Genomic DNA, 17,663 nt, shown 5'->3' on the forward strand with positions numbered 1-17,663 from the left:
CGTAAACTAATTACTGAATTTCTGTGGCACACCAGAAAAATATATTTTTTGCCACTCCGAAAAAATAAAAAGTATAATTTTGATTCATTTACTCTGGGCTAGTGCTGCTGTATTAGCTGTTGTCATTCTTTTATTTGACAATCTAAGGGGAAAGAGTGCCCCTGACTAAATAGTCAGGTATTGCATATTTTTAAAATTCTTGCACCACACTGGTTGAAAATTGCTGGTCTAAACCAGATGCATTGCTCCCTCCCCCCACTTTGTGTGTGTGTGTGTGTTACAACTTTTTCCAGCTATTGTTTTCCTTTGAAATGCTGATTTGGTTTTTAAGGGTGTATTTTATCACAATTTCAGAAATTAATGGAATATTGTGTTGGATGAAACACCTTGTTAAATCTAACTGAAGGTTACATTGAGCAACATGTAACCACAATTTGTACTATTTTCAAAAGGTAAGATTCTTTTGGGGTGTTAAGTATAGTTTGAAACTGTTAGAGTAACAGCAAAAGATAGTATATTTACACAACGGAAGAGAACAGGCTTGGTTAATGCTTCACAATTGGCGTGTACCACTTTTCAGTATGTGCAGCCACGGTATACTCTCCGATGCATTTTGCTATTAAAGGTGGGTTTTAAAATGTTGAGATGTGTTGGTTGGGGTTGACCTAATTTTACAAAGTCTTAGACAATCAGATTGTGGGAGCACTGAAAGTGTCGCTGGAACTACAACTGAGGTGTAGTTTTTAGGGACCTTGAGGTCCGTTGGCAACATCATTTCTCATCCCTAGGCTTCACCAATCCAGTGGCTTCAAAACCCTAGGGATCCCATTTGCTTTCTCCAGGCCAAAGAGAAGAGGCCATCACTGCCTTGGAAGAATGTCAAGGCCAGGGGCAACAACCTGCCTTCTGTAAACACTGCCCCTGCCCACTGAATAGCCAGCCCCATTAGGAAGGCATCATCCTTGGGGTTGTGTCTCAAGTCGGTGTGTGAAGCACGAGGCCCTCACACCTCACTTAAGGCTGAAGGCGTCAGGCAAGAGCAGCCAGGTATCCCTGCCCTTCCGGCTGCTGCCCAGCCAGTGAGAGCGCGGGCCTCTCAGCACGTGGAGCCGCGGGGCTGCCCACACGCCCCCTCCCGCCAGATGTAGTCCAGGCCCAGCTGGGCCCGCGCAGGGATCCCCAGCACAGCCACCTGAGTGCAGGGGGTGCTGCGGCCCTATGCATGTGCCTCCGCCGCCGGCGTTGCGGCCAGTGGAAGGCGCCCGCCGAGCACACGGGCCCTGGAAGCGCACTGCGGCCATTATTCGCGGCGCCTCCTAGTGGGTCAGTGGCAAATCCTGGTTCTCGCGAGAGCTCCCCCTCAGTGGGGATTATATAATTTCCCTTAGGCGGGGTCGGGGATGCTAGTACTACTCTCCCTTACAAAAAGTTAGGTGCAGGCACAAGTGGGAGTAACAGAGTTATCCCTGGGGGACATATGGGGAAGGGGTATTGTGCCCCCCCTCCACTTAGCTGGACAATGAGTCCTCTTATGCTAATGAGCACTTACGTCACTTCCGCTCTTTCTCAGCCGCCATTTTGGCTAGGGCAGGTTCAGGGACTCGCTCTGAGGCGCTTGTATTGTCTGCTGAGGGGAGACGCGGGATCAGCCCCCTCCCCCGCCCGTTGCCGCCGCAGCCTCCGCCGGCCCGGTCTCCCCTCCGCCGCCCGCCGAGATCCATGAGCTGAACTCCCGCCCCCCCTGGCCGCCGCCATCTTGTGCCCCCTCCCCCTCCCGCGGGCAGCGCTAAGGGGGATTTTGGCGTCTCAGGCACAGCTCCCTCTCTCGGTCCCCGCAGCTGAAGAGCGAGAGGAGCGCGGCCGCCGCCGCCCGCCTGCCCGCGCCGGTGAAGCGGCCTCTCCCACACCCTCCATCTCCTCCCTCCGCCCCTCCTTTGTCTGCACCGCTCGACGACGCTGCCGCCGCCGCCTGCGCGGGGACTGGAGGGAGCCGCTCGCGCCGCCGCCGCCGCCCGCCGCTCTGTTGCGCCCGCCGCGCCCCCCGGCAGCAGCCGCGGCCGCGGCGCGAGCCGGAGCCCGCCGAGGCCACCGAGCCCGAGCGCGACGAGGCCCCGGGCGCGCCCTCGCCGCCGCCACCGCCGTGCCGCCGCCATCCGTCCGCCGCTGCTACCGCCCGGCCCCCGAGCACGCCGGCCCCGCGCTCGCCTCGAGGCCGAGTCAAGGTAAGCCGCGCGCGGCCCCGCGGCCCGGCCCTGTTCCCGACCCTCGGTCCGCGCGGCTCCCGCCGAGCCGACCCCACGGGTGCATTGTTGTTTAAATTGCCAGCCCTCCAACCATACACGCTCCTTTGCATACTCTGGGTCTGACGGACCGCCCGACCCTCTCGGACCGCTCCCCGGCTCTGCTCCGGGGACTAGGCGCCTCCTCCTGCAGCCCGACCGCCGTTCCTCCTCGTGAGCCCGCGGAGGCCAGCAGCCAGCCTGGCCTCGGAGCTTTAGCCGCTAATGGCATCTCCCTCCACCCCGCCCCCAGCAAGAACCTAGCTTCTCCCATCCCTGGAACTCATCCCTTCCTCCCGCCCCCCACTCCCACCGAGCCCCCACCCACACCCCGAAAGCCTGGGACGAGCGTTCTGCAAGGTCTGCCCACCCTTAGTTAGGGGAAGGGGGACAGATTGGGGGGCGGGGAGCATGCATGGCACGGAGTGAAAGTCTACCGCTCCTGTGCAATCCTTCCTCCCCAACATGCTACCTCCTCTCCTATCCTGACCACGGAGTACACCGCCACCCTCTTTACTCAGTCGCAGTGCCTGGTTAGCACGACCTCTTAGGAGCATTCTGAGCCCCAACTTTGCAATAAGATGGTAGAAAATGGAAATCCAGAAAGCTGCAAAAAGATTTTTTTTTAATGCAATGAATGGGAGTAGTTCTTTGAGTACCCTTTTATTCACCTCTTCTTTCCTCTGCTCTGGGCTGCCTGCCTGCCTGCCTTCCCCCCCCCCCCCAACCTGGATGCCTGTCTGCTGGAAAAGGCGCGATTGCTTCTCTTCCTCTTCTGCCCAAGATCAGGCGTTAATATCTAATACTCTTGTAGCCACACACACCCACATTAAGTGTTCTTGATGTTCTTTCATTCACCAATTCCTCTGGACAGTTCTTGCCATAACCCCATTTCTCAGACAAAGGCTTAGGAGGGAAAAAGAACCAAACTGTTTCTTGTGTTTGCCATTTTAATGCTGTCCATCCCACACACCCAATTCCTATTCCTGATGCTTCTCGTGCAAGTGTCTTGAACCTTCAAAAAGAAAAAAGAAAAGAATCTCCTGGAGACCTTGATACAGTTTCTTTATAAATCTGCATTGTTGCTTCTGGTTTATGGCCATGAAGAAAATACCAGCCCCCACCCAAAATGCACCGCAGCCAAGTCGGCTAAAGGCAATGAGCGTTGGAGTCAGTAGGGGGCGCATTTCCTGCACTGGGTAAGGCTGCAGAGGGGGGGAAGGGCCCCAGAGCTAGAACAGGATGTGCTTCACAGCGCCTTCTACAGACCATGGGAAAATGGGCCCAGCAAGACACACTGCACTCTTAGTTGGTGAGCTGACAGCAACATGGCGAAGGACTGAGTCAAGAGCAGTGATTTTCTATCTTTTAAAGAATCCACCCTGCATTTTAGAAGTTCTGTCTTTTTACTTTTCTAAAGTGTTGACCCACAAACAGTCTACTTTTGTTCTTGATGAATCACCTTGACACATCCTTGGTACACAGATTTCCCCTTCTCTGGAATTCTGGAATTCTTCCACCTTAAACTTTGCATGTGTCACCATGTCTTTCCAAGGTCAGATGGTAAAGGGAAAAGCTTCAAACCTAAGAGTAACTGGTTTGGTGTATCGCTGATTACCTCCCTTCTTCATGGCCCAAATCTTTCCAACTCTTTGAGAGTTAATCATTCTGGAGGGCTAGTAGACGTTAGTGGGGTAGTGATTTTCATAAGCATGTAGTTGGGTGACATGATTTGCAAAGCCTTGTTGGTAAACATCAAGCCCATGTTGAGTTCTTCATTGTCAAACTCAACAGTTGATTGTGTTTAATTTTCTTTCCATCTTCAAAATTGTAATTGCCATTCATTACCTTAGCAGCCAACCACCTTTGCAAAAGTGTTGATACCATTCTTCTGTGAACACCCATTTTCTTAGGGTGTGTTGATTTCTATAGATTTTACTCCTCTTGTTATTTCCTAGGTGTGAGATGCACAATGCGAAACCTAGGCCCCAGCTTTCGCACCATGATGCACAGGGTTGTACTTTTTGTACTGAACTGATAGGTGGCCTAGTGGTTATGCCCTGTACTACCATTTTGAGGATCTGGACTCCGTTCCTGCTTTGCTCTTTGGACCACATTATCAATTCACACCGGTGGGTATATTCATTTTGGTGGGTGGGAACTGCAGCAACAGGGAAGCCAGAGACTTTTTCTCCTAGGTCTCCACCAAAGCCAACACTTCCAAAATTTCAGCCTAGCCACATTCCTCAAGGAACCAGTTAGAGCTGGTTGTAGTCGTGGGTTCTGAACAGAGAAATGACTTGTGACTTAAAAACTTCAAGTTGCTCATATTTAATTATTTACATTCTGCATTCTGCACTTGTGTACATAAAGTATGTTAAGTTCTCAATTATGCTATTTTGGTGGCCCAATCTCAAGTGTAAGCTTCTAAAAACCTTAAAGATTCTCTGATCAGAACAGGCTTTTTCATGAACATGCACTTGGTACCAAAGATTGACAGTGGTTGATGCTCAAGGGTACTTTCCAGACTTTGTTACAGGTATTTTACATAGATACACCAAGGTACGTTTACGGGAGAAATGAATGGATGTATTCTTTGATACATAGTTAACCACTTGCTGCTTAAGGGAGACTTTTCATTGGACATTTGCTACCAAGTAAAATTTTGGTGGGTGAGAAGGAGGCAGTTTAGTTGAGATACTCTATTAGAGACTTAATTATATTGCTTTTATAATTTAGTAATTATGAGAATGATATACTTAATCTAAATGGGTATTATTTGTTAGTTTTAAATATCATTTAGTGTTTGTTAGATAGAATTTTGACTTGTATTTGATCTTTGATACATGAGTTACATGAGTTTTAAATGAGTGATTGAAGACAATTTCGTATCTGAGGATATGAGATGAAGTTGTTGAAGATTCTTTTGTTTGATTTAGCGAATTATACATAAGATAGTGTTAACTGATGTCCTTAGTGGTAATAGCCATTTTCCCCTACAGGAAAAGTCGCTGTGAGCTATTAGAAAAGCATGTATGCTGTGGTTTCAAAGGTTTCCTGGTTTTGACACTCAAAAAAAAAAGGTGAAACAATTGGGCTTGATGGCTGGAATTCGGTAAATTGTGAGGGTGCATTAAAGCATAAAATAAAAGGCCTTAATTAACTAGAGGGCAGAGTATGGGTATCCTGAACTAAATCTTTGATTTGGGTTCTTCATTGGGCTGTGAATTTCTAAAGACCCCTGCTCACCCTACATGTCTGAGAGTCATTGGTTTTAAACATGCCCACTGTTAAATTGTTTTGCTTAAACTTCTATTTTTTTCCTTAAATCAAAGTGCAGGGAAAATTCTAATACTATTGATATGAAAATAAAATGTCACCATATTGAACAGATTGTGTCAAGTAATTTCTCAGTTACTCTTATTTTGATGACCCAACCTCAAGAGTTACTGAACTTCTAAAAAACTAAAGATTCTCTGATTGGAGTAGATCTTTCCATGAATGCGTACTTGCTACCAAATAACCAACCAATAAACAAGGTTTTATCAAGTAAAATGGCTGTTGATTTTCATTATAACATGCATGCATACATTTATTATTTATATTTGATTACTAAAAGCATAATTATGTAAGGTACATTGAGTTGTTGCTTTCCTTGTAACTACTTAAAAATTTTTTAAAGTATTAAAAATAATTGCTAATCTGAAAATTTAAATGAATACTCAGCAAGCTGTTGGTTGATATTTTTAAGATGTACACATTCTGGCTACACATTCAATTGAAAACTACGGTTTAATAAGGAAGATAGAGCTGTTATAAAAAGCAAGTGAGGATCAATAGAGGAAATAAAAGAAAATCGTCAGACTTAAAGTACATTTTTTTTCTTTTGAGAAACATAAAAATAACAGAATTGCACAAGTTTGTAATAGACCTTAGCAGATTTCATTAATACATGTGTGCACACACACAACTATAGTCTGCTGTTTTAGAGCTGGAAATGTAAGTGCAGAGAAAAACGTATCAGAATTAAACATTGTAGGTCTATTTAAATAACCTAGCAGAATCTTAGTGAAATAAACTTTTTAAAAATGATGTGAAAGTACAAAAGAAAGTTTTTATAAGATTAGAAGTTAATTTGTAGTTTACATCAAGATGCCCAATACTGTTGCGTAATAAGCTTCTTGTTCAACTTTGACTTCCAAAGGACTTTCACTTTAAAAGAATGTCATAAACCCTGTTACATCTTCCAGAAGGTAAAATACTTTCCATGAGAGTTAAACTTTCATTTACTTGCCTAAAAAGGTATGAAGATTTAGAAAAATGTTGCTCCCCTATGTAAATAATTCAGTTATAGTTAGGTTAACATGTTATTAGCATCACATAAACTTACACAGTTTTTCCTCCTTTAGTTTGGTAAGAGCTTGTATTAAATCTGGAGTAAAGGCCATATTTTGCTGATGTACATCACTGTCAGTTACACATTTTATGACGTTAGTTTGGAAACTTGGCATTTAGAACTGTTATGAACCAAAGCCCCATACTAACTGACTTGATACTTTGAATTTAAAAGATGTTTCTTGTTCATACGTTGGTACTTTCCACCTTGACTGTTGAGACACTTAATAAGAGAAGCCATCCATGTTTTGCCCAACATGAATGGCCATGGGTCCATCATGATTTCGTGGTTTTTTATTGTTTGTTTTCCTGACCCTGTTAATTAGGCAGGATGATTGTGTTCCCTCCATCTTTTAGTGTCTTAGTATTCCTTACACCTCTTGTGTTGGTCACGATCTACCTTTGATATCTGTCAGGTTAGGGGGTCAGCTTAAATGAGAATCCATATTCTGCCTCACTGGGAGAAGGCTGCCTTCATGTGGTCATCAGGCTTCTCAAATTGGGATACATGTATTTCAACCTTGTTGTATGGCGGGGTGGGGGGATATAAAGTCACATAAAATGAGAGTAATGTATTTAAAGTGCCAGTTTTGATTGGGAGTGTACATTTTTATTCTGATAGCGTAAAATGCAAAATTCTTATCACTATCTCTGTTCTGGATTCCCTCATCTGCATTTATGTGTTCACTGCCCTCTGTCTTCAGGAGTTGTTCGAGATGCACTCACAAGCGCCCTGGGTTTTATTGATCCCTAGCATCGTTCTAAGACAGCAGCTAAAGAAATTCTAAAATCTTAAGAATTTCAGCAGTGTTCCAGAAATAAAGGAGAGCATAAAAGATTTTTGATAAGAGTTTCCTAATGGAAGACTGCCCTGAACACACACTACAGTTTAAGATTTAACTCAAAAACATGCACGTCATCTATATGAGACTCACACATTGTTTGAGCAGCCCATTGAATTGAAAATAATCTCCACATATCCCGGTTCCCTCTTCAGTAAAGATGGGTAGATTTGTAATTGAGTTGCTTGACTTTGGGTTGTTTTTATGTGACATTTCTCATATGACTTGGTTGATGCCTTTAATAAGGATGAGCTATTTAAGTGTAAAGGCCCCCTTGCTGGCCTTTATGGTATTATAAAATAATATTGATGGTTTGCCTTTTTTATTTTACAAGTACTTTTATAAATTATTCTCAATCCTCCCGGGACTGTCCTTGTTTTACAAGTAGGGAAATTAAGGCACTACCACGTGCAGTGATGAAGTGAGCCCCAGAATACATCTGGGCTGGTTCCCAGGCCTGTGCTTGGAACACAGGCTTTTATAATGCTCCTGTGAGCTGTTTGGTTAATGAGGGCTCAGATGAATGCTTCATAACTGCATGGCAATGTTCTCTGCTTGTATATCAGCTAACACCCAAAGATCCCAAATGGGCTCCATGATTAAAGAAGTTAGCCACACCCCCATCAGGAGCACTACAGGTGAAAATTGTGGTCGTTATAGTTAGTTGAGGTAGCATATGCCTGGTTTGAAGTTACCCGTATAAGGATCTGAAAAGTAGGTTTGATTATGGTCCTGTTGCTTTTCCCAATATTTTGGTTTAGAATAGTCGTGCTCCTTCTCCCTTGCGAGCAGTTATTTTTGCTTAGACAGATAATTGCTGGCTTTGCCATTCTGCCATTTCTGTCTTTTTCTGAACCCATTATACTCTTTAAAAGCTCACAGACACTGTGTTTCCCTTGAAAATCTGTAAATCTTTCCTTGTGAAAGCTGTCAACAATTGAGAATCTTTGTGAGTGGTGTCTTTTGAAACCTGGTATATCTGAAGAAACTTCTGTGTAGTGGAAATACAGCAAAATATATTAAAATTTTAAATTGGAATTACCTGTTTATGTCAACAATTAGAATTCTTGCTTGTAAAAGGTGAATTAAGACTTAGGGTGCCCTAATGTAGTGAGTGCTCAGAATCCTGTTTCAAGATCAAATTAGATTTTAAAACTAGAGAATAAAGCTTCTGCAGAAAATGTAGGGATTGATCATTAAATGTCAAAACCTGCTATAAGAATAAGAATGCTTTGGCTAAGCCTTGACTCTAGGAGATGCATTATAAAAACTTGGTAAGATGATTTAAGTGTATTTTATTTTTCAAGAATGGTGAGAAAAGTACATTTCCTGTTACTATGTGAAATTGTTTCTGAGTAGTTTTGATAGAGCGTGGAAAATTTTTTAGGGGGTTGAAAATAACCTACTTTTGTCTTAATGCCATTTAGATGCAAAGACTAGCCGCATGCTTCTGGAAGGATTCCAGAGGACGTATCTCAATGTCCTCTTAAGCCTGCTTGTGAACTGGTTTCCTTTTTTCACGTTTATCTTAGGCCAGGTTCTCCACCTGTGTTGACAGCAGGCTGCTCTGAGCCTATGGAGGTCTTATGTAGACAGCAGCGTGTTGGAATCACTTCCCGCAGTGTTAAGTGCTAAGTTGGGAAATGCTCCCCATCTCACACTCCCGAAAGCTGAGTTGGAAAGTTAGAGATATTCTCAGTCTTTTTTTCATATTCAACAGTGAGGCATCTTTCCCCCTTTGAAACAAATCTTACGTGAACTCTGGTAATATGAAATTGATTGTGTTAGGGAGCCACACCTCCAGTTGCAGTTGCTCAGCTTTCATCGTGTCCCTCAGGCTCAGCTTCCCCTCTGTCCGTATTTGTTCCCTACGGCCTCTCAGCATGCGCTCAGAACTACACCCTTGACAACTATTGGTTCCCTTGGTGTTCTAGAAATGATGCTGGTCATAGCTAGGATTCTTGTCTGAAATCGCAAAGTAACAGCTTAAGCAGTAACATAATAGCATTTCCACTAGTCCTTTAGCCTGAAAGTCTTAAAGTGACTCACATGTTTTTTAATAAATATACAAAATCTAGATCATATTTTATGTTTCTATGCAACTGTAAGTCACGTAGGTTTATTTTGGATATTTGCAGATGTTAAGTTGCATAAGCATTTTAAGTGCCACACAGCTTGTAAAGATAAGAATATGCTTACTGTGCCCCGGCCGGTGTGGCTCAGGTGGCTGGAGCGTCATCCCGTTACTGAAAGGTTGTGGGTTCGATCCCTGGTGTGGGCATGTGTAGGAGGCAAGCAGTCAGTGTTCCTCTCTCACATCAGTGTTTTCTCTCCCTTCCCCTCTCTCTAAAATCAATAAAGAAATATTGTTTTAAAAAAATAGGCTTACCCTGGTATGAGTGGTTCACACACATGTATAAAAATACTACTATGTGTATATGTGTAAGTGAATGCACATTATAATGTGTACAGGAACAGATGTATGACAGACACATGTGACTCCCAGGAATAACAATAATCCATGCTTTTTAAAAGATTATACTCTGGTGTGAACTCATAATTTTCGAAGTGATTATTCCAGTATCTAATCTGGTGTAAGGTAATAATTGCTTTTAAGCACTAAGTGGTATCATCTCATTTAATCCTGATATTTAAATAACAGTGTCGTGGTTATACCTCTATGGAATAACCATATGAAACAGACCTCCAGAGGTTAAGTAACATTTTTAGGGTCACAAAGATACTAAGTGGCAGAGTAGGTATTTAAACACTGTCCAGCTCCAGCGCTGTATTCTTAGTCACTATAATCTTTTCTGGCAGAGGAAAGCTTTACTGTGTTTTTCACCTTCCTGTTAGAGAAATTTGAAGTTATGAGGTAAAAATTTTCACATGTGGACGATAGGTCATTAAATTTTTGTCCGTGAAAATAATAGTCTTACTGGAAAGCACAAATGTTGATGTAGGCCGTAGGCTTTACCCTTGAACCTTTTTTCTCCTTCCTTTTGTTACCACATCTTACACCTAAGGCTCTGGTGATTTTGCAGACCTTTCTGATTGAGATGGTCTGGAACAAGTGTAATCTTTCTCTGTACTGCTACATATTCTAGAATCACTTCAGTTTTGCAAAACTAAAAAATAGTTGAGCTTCTCAGTAAAGTAATCCCAGCTGGATTAAATCTGTTAAGTTAAAACAATTAATTGGAGCCTTTCACATTGACAAAGTGATACATAGCAGGTCCTCAAATAATGTCTTGCTCAACATGGTTTCTGCTGAGATGTTGATGATGCAGGAAACTTAACGCTTGTTTACATCAGCTCGCCTTTGGTGAAGTGGGTTTTGTCCATGTCTTGTCACTGCGGCTCCAGGAACCTCCCGAGGATAACTTTAAGTGAGGGCTTACTGCATTCCACTGTAGCTGGCCTCTGGGAGTGGAGCGGATTGGCTGGGAAAGTCCACTTTACTAAGATTTTTTTCAGTATTAAACAGTTTGAGGACTATTTAATATATTAACATAGAGTCACTCACTTAATACTGTCCAGCATGGTCTGGAAATTTGTAAAGACCTTCAGAGTTTCTAAGAGCTCTTGAATAGCCCTCCTATTTAAAGGAATCTAGTATTTGTAGTTTTGGTAAAGAGACCCAGACTACCCTGCTGATAAAATTGCAAGCAAATCTTAATCTGGTTCCATATTCACTACTGTTGCCTTAAGTTTTCCAGTAGCCACATCTTTAAATTTTTATCCATTTTCAATTATAAAATATACATAACATAATACAATTGTAACCACTTTTAAGTGTACGGATCTGTGGCATTAAGTACACTCATACTGTGGTGCAGCCATTACCATCATCCATCTCCAGAACTTTATTTTCCTTGCAAAACTGAAAACTATACCAATTAAATAATAATCCCCATTCTTCCCTCCCCCAGCTTTTGGCAGCTACCCTTCTTCTTTCTGTCTCTATAAATTTCCCTTTTCTTAGTATCTCATAGGAGTGGAGTCATAAAGTATTTGTCCTTTTGTGACTAGCTGTTTTTATTTAGCATATTTTGGGGGTTCATCTATATTGCCAGTAGCCACATTTAAAAAAATAAAATGAAATTAATGTTAATATTTTAACTGAGTATATGCAAACTATTGTCTTTTTTTAAGATTTTATTTATTTATTTTTAGAGAGGGGGGAAGAGAGGGAGAAAGAAAGGACAGAAACATTGGCCTGCAACCCAGGCATGCACCCTGACTGGGAATTGAACCTGAGACCTTTCACTTTGCAGGTTGGCCCTCAATCCACTGAGCCACACCAGCCAGGGCTGTCATTTTAACATTAATATTTTTGTAAGGGTACTTATAGGATATTTGGCATATTTTATACTAAATCTAGGAAATCCTGAGTATGTTTTATACTTAAAAGTATACCTCAAATGGGCAAAGGACTTGAATAGACCTTTTTGCAAAGAAGATAGACACACTGGCCAGTAAAGCATACGAAAAGACATTCAACATCACTAAGCATTAAAGAAATGCAAATCAAAACTACGGTGAAATACTACTCACCCCCATTAAGATGGCTACTGTTAAAAACGTAACAGGTTGATGAAGATGTAGAGAAATTGTGTACTGTAAAGATAGAACAGCTATGGAAGCATAGAATTAATGTGATAGGACAACAGGATCTGGAAGAGATACTAACTTGTACAGCCATGTTCATGACAGTATTATTCACAGCAGCTTAAAGGTGCAAGTAACCGAGGTGTCCACTAACGAATGAATAAGCGAAATGTGCAGGTGTGTGGGAAATAGTACTCAGCCTTTAAAAGGAAGGAAATTCTGATATATACTATAATATGAATAAAACTTGAAGACATTACACCAAGTAAAATGAGCCAGTCACAAAAAGGCAAATACTTTATGATTCCTTTTATATGTATGTACTTAGAGTAGTCAAAGTCAGAGACAAAGTAGCATGGGAACGGTGGTTGCCAGGTGCGGGGGGAGAAATGGAGTCACTGCTGAACGGGTACAGAGTCTCCGCGTAGAAGGTGAAACGAGGTCTGGCGACGGAGGGCGCTGATGAAAGCACAGTATGAAGGCTATTTAATGCTGCCGGACTGTATACTGTAAGATTTACTGTCTCAACCAGTTTTGTTATGTGTATTTTACCACAATATAAATAAAATAATTTTAAAGCACATCTCAGACCTGTTCAGACTATCCATATTTTAAGCTTAATAGCCATTTGAGGCTAATACCTACCTTATTGGGAAAAACAGTTCTTAAAATAAATTTACAAAATTTCTAAACAACATTAGTTTTCTTTCTGCATGTATATAAACACTGAAATACAAAGATTTTGTTTCTTTTAAAAGAAAAATAGACTGTGTGTTCATAAAAATCTGGAAGGCTAAATATTGTCCCAGTGTTATCTATTGTCTTTGTGTAAAATTTATTTTGTTTTCTTTGCCTTATCCATATTTTGCAGTCTTATACTAGGCCTAATTATCTTTTTCTTTTTGTCACAGCTTTATTGAGATACAATTCATATACCTTAATAATTCACCCTTTTAAAGGGTACAATTAAGTGTTTTTTAGTGTATTCACGAGTAGTCCAACTATCACCAGAATCACTTACAGAATATTTTTTATCACCCCACAAAGAACCCAGTAGCAGTCACCCTCTATTTTCTCCTCTAACTCCCCAAACCCTCGGCAACTTTAATCTTTCTGTCTCTATAGATACACTGTTTCTGGACATTTCATGTAACTGAAATCATACAAAGTGGACTTTTGTGACTGAGCGTAATGTTTTCAGGGTTCATCCATGTGGAGCATGTATCAGCACATCATTCCTTTCTATGACTGAATCATCCCATTGTGTGGATAATACCACATTTTGTTTATTCGTGTATCAGTTGAAGATTTGGGTTGTTTCTTCTTGGGTGTTATGAATACTGCTGAGAACCTTAGTGTACGGGAGGGGGGGGGTGTTGTGTTGTGTTTTCATTTCCCAGTTGCTTTTGTAACAAAAATGAATGGAACTTAATTTGGGAAAAGGAGCTGAAGAGGCAGTTAAGAGTTAGCTATCCTCCTGCCTACCCCTGTCTTCTAGGAAATAAAGACCACCAGAGCCTCTGCTTTCCCAAGCAGTTTTGGGAAGAACATGTTTTGAGTATTAATAATGGGAAGATGATAAAGGAAGATAGCATGCCTTTATTTTGTGAAAAGCTGTTGTTTTATTTAAGAATACCAAGGTTGTGGTTTTCCTATTACAAGATACTGCCATTACAAATGGGATAAAAAGATACCTTTCAGATATGACTATCCAGTTAACGTTGGCGTCCACAGCGGTGGTTAAGAGCAGCACTATAGGGCAGGTGGTCTCAGAGCTCAGTTCTTGGTTCAGTTCTTCTCTGGATGTGATGTGATGTGATGGGACTGCCTGGCTTGAGGTGGGTGTATATTCTTAATCTCTGTTATCACCACTTGAGCTATTGCAGTGTGTCTGAACTTTTTCAAGATCATTTTATCCTGGGGATTGACGTTCTAGTACTTTTGGGTATATTTATATAACATGCTGTTGTGTACTTTTTCTTCTTATTTTCTTAAGATTTATATTTTGAGAGAGGGAAAGTGAGGGAGAAACATCGACTGGGGGCCTGGCATGTGCCCCAGGCATGTACCCTGTCTGGGAATCAAACCAGTGACCTTTTGGTTCACAGGCCAGTTACTCAGCCCACGGAGCCACACCAGCCAGGGCCATCGTCATACCTAATGAATGCCAGAGATCAGAGCTCCATCTGTGTGGGTAATGGAGGGGAGGGGAGAGAGCTTCATCTTAGATCTGGAAAGAACCTTGAGACCCCACTCTGTCACTGACACGCTTGCCACCCTTAGACCGGTTGCTTCACCTTAGTTGCTAATCTGTAAAATGAGAAGAGTTTAGCTTAGACAACCCATAGGTACTTTCAGTGGTTCAAAGTTCTGCTTTTCTATAACATTGCATTTGATACTGTGACTTGGAATATGAATCTCAGTCTCTTATCTTTCCTAAGGCCTGTGCTGGACATTTGTTCCTTTTCATTTTGGGATCAGAATGCCCCTGGCCCCTTCAGTTGAGAAGATGCTTAAAGACAGCTGATGTTACTTCTCTTCTAACCAGACGTGGATTCAGTATAGAATCTTTTTTCCACCAGCTGAACCAGCTAATGCTTGAAAAAGGCAGCACATGTGCAAAGAAGAATCAGATTTGGGTTCATCATACACACGTGAAGTGGCTATCACCAACACAAATGCACCTTTCAGGAGATTAATTAAAAAATAATAGCCAGCTTGGGCCAGTGTGGCTCTGTTGGTTGGGCATCATCCCGCAAACTGAAAGGTCTGGGTTCAGTTCCCAGTCAGGGCACATGCTTGGGTTGCATGTTTGGCCCCCCGCTTGGGGCACATGTGAGAGGCAACCGATTGATGTTTCTCTCCCTCTCTTTATCCCTCCCCCCTCTCTGGAATCAATTTTTTTTTAAAGTTTAAAAAAAAAACAAAACGCTTTAAAAAATAATTATAACATCCAGAACTAGAAAAGTGTTGTCCCACTTGACCTTCTGATTATGTCACATCTAGGATAACAGTTTACTGAGGGCATCAAAGAGGTTGACAAACTGGAGCCCATCCATTGGTGATTGGGTTATGCAATATCAGAAGAAATGGTGGAAAAAAATTGAGAGTGGTTAACTTGGAGAAGGGGCAGAACTTGGGAGGGAAGAAGGAAGTGTCTTAAAAACTTAGAAGACTGTTGTGAGCAAGTGATTAGACTTCTGTAGCTGAGCTGAGAGTTGTGGGCAGGTCACGACACCTTGTAAAGAATAAACTTAGGAGCAGAGCTGTCCGTTGTGAAATGGTGCCTGATGGGGTTTGTGCCCCTCACTTGAGGTGATCAGGCAGAGAGAGGGTCTTTGTGGAGTGGGTTCACACACTCGTGACAGAAAGTGGCCAAAAGTGCGTCTATGACCAAAAGGTTTGATACGTACAAAATACTATATTTAGGTGAACATACTCACTTTGCCTTCATAAATATAGTCTACCCACCAAAGGAATAGTTAGGAAAACTTAAATATACAGAATTTAAAAACTGATTTGGTTAAAAATTGAAGAAAATCACAGGCAGTTTGGGGTTGGGGGGTTGGTTGGTCGGTTTCTTCCCTGAAGTGGAGGCAATTTTGTATTTGACGTTTTACTCAGTTGGGAGTTGGAGGGGGTTTTTGGTTTGTTTTTGCATTATGAAACAGACTAGTAAATGTCAGTGCAGCAGTCAAGAAAAGAATAAAACAAAACAAATTGGTTACATTTTCCTGCCTGCTTCTTGTCTTTATTAACAGTATTCCAGTATTATTGTCCTGGGCATCATAAGTGATGTTCATTCAGATTTAGCTTTTAGTACAAGTGTGTCTTCATTTGCAAAGTAGTTTTTCTTTCTGATTCTCCTGGGCTTTTCAGGACCCTTTTTTTTAAAGCCTCAACACTACTGCATATTGAGAGAGGAGACTAAACTTTCTTTTCTTACCTGTCATGCTGCACAGTTTTTTTATCTGCTAATCCAGAAGAACATTTTGCCCCTGTGATAATCAGATAGTCACTTATTCTGTGGTATTTGGGGCTTAAGAAAGAGAGAAGACAGAGCTTCCTTTCTATAAAGAACTTCAGGCATCTGGAAGGTTTTTTGCCCCAGTTTATAGGAAATTGAAAGATCAGCTGCTTCTGTTCAGGACTGTGTTTTAGAAGAAGATTGAGTGATGATTGCTTCCAGACTGAATGGAGGCTCTGGGCGTGCCTGCTTACTGGAGGGTTGTTCCGGATGGTTTTACAAGGTTCAGTTTGTAAAATACAAGTATCAATATATAGGCTTTTTCACAATGGGTTTAGTTTAAATGTAGGACTTAGTGACACCCTTAAAAGCAAATAAGGTGTCTGTGTTCTCTTCAGATCCCAGAATAGCGAGGAAAGGTAAGCACATATTGCTTATAAAAAAGAAAGTGTTTTATGATGACCACAGTTTTACTCAATGAATGATGTTGGTGGGTATTAATTAAATATGTTGTTATGGGGAAGGAAGGAGGAAAAGAGGGTGCGTGAATATGGGAATGATCTTTTCTTTCTGCCTAAATAGTTTTTATCTTAACCAGGTCCTACTAAATGTTTCCACAAAGACATTATAAAGTTTGTTTGTTTGTTTGTTTGTTTGTTTGTAGTGTCATTATGGGTAGCAGTGAAGTAACTGGTGCTTTGATTCTCTTCATGAGAATCTTCTTAAAATGCCTAGCTTCTTAAAAAATAGCATGACTTAACAATTTTTAGTTGCTTAGAGAAACTTCACATACCTTACTCTTAAATCCCAGTGTGAATTATAAGGTTATTATATACTTTCATCATCATTTGAAGTACAGTTGATTGTGTGGGCCCACGCTTATATGCAGATATTTTTCAATAAATATGCACAGTACTGTAAATATATTTTTATGACTTGATTTTTTTAGCTTATTTTATTGTAAGAGTATAGTATGTAATACATATTAACAAACAAAATATGTGCTGATCAACTGTTTATGTTACCGGTAAGTCTTTAGTCAACAGCGGTAGAGTTTTGGGGGGAGTCAAAAGTTATACTCGAGTTTTCAGCTGTACAGGATGTCAAGTGGTCCTGACTCCCATCTTATGCAAGAGTCAACTAACTGTATTTTGTTTCGAGTTAATTATCAAGGGTCTGGATTTCTTAAATGTCAATTTGGGTTGATGATGTTATCAAAACTGAAATTGTTTATATTCTAGTAGCTTGAATGTCTTCCTAATTTTTATTAGCAAATGAACAGCAGCCCTTTTCTTTACTAATAATGACATCATTCCTGGTCTTCGTTGTTTTTCCCCCTCCAGGTAAAAGATATTCCCAGAGAATCTGTATTTATCTTTATAGCTTTACTGTAAAAATGTTTAAAAGACAACATCAAAGTATAAACTGTGTTCTAATCCTTAGGTTTACACTGGGCTTCCTATAACTATATTCTGATCAGACGATTTTGTTTAGGGGATATTTTTACTAAACTATAGGAATTCTGTTATAGCCATCAAACTTCTTGCCTTGGTTGATTGCCCGGTTAGG

The 17,663-nt window shown here is 41.4% G+C and overlaps 1 protein-coding gene across 2 annotated transcripts in view; it reads left to right on the forward strand.

Annotated features, from left to right (window-relative positions):
- Window positions 1-2,024: 2,024 nt before the first annotated feature.
- Window positions 2,025-17,663, forward strand: part of ADNP (activity dependent neuroprotector homeobox) — a 32,908-nt gene continuing 17,269 nt past the window's right edge. The window contains exons 1-2 of one of the 2 annotated variants that reach the window (XM_054573597.1): window positions 2,037-2,222; window positions 4,238-4,411. The gene's annotated coding sequence lies outside the window, so the exon portion shown is untranslated. Of the gene's footprint in view, window positions 2,223-4,237; window positions 4,412-17,663 lie in introns of both variants that reach the window. The other variant, XM_054573600.1, reaches the window with a different exon arrangement.

This window comes from Pteronotus mesoamericanus, unplaced genomic scaffold, assembly GCF_021234165.1.
Source record: "Pteronotus mesoamericanus isolate MK-2021 breed Mesoamerican mustached bat unplaced genomic scaffold, CSHL_Meso_final contig_25, whole genome shotgun sequence".
NCBI lineage: Eukaryota > Metazoa > Chordata > Mammalia > Chiroptera > Mormoopidae > Pteronotus > Pteronotus mesoamericanus.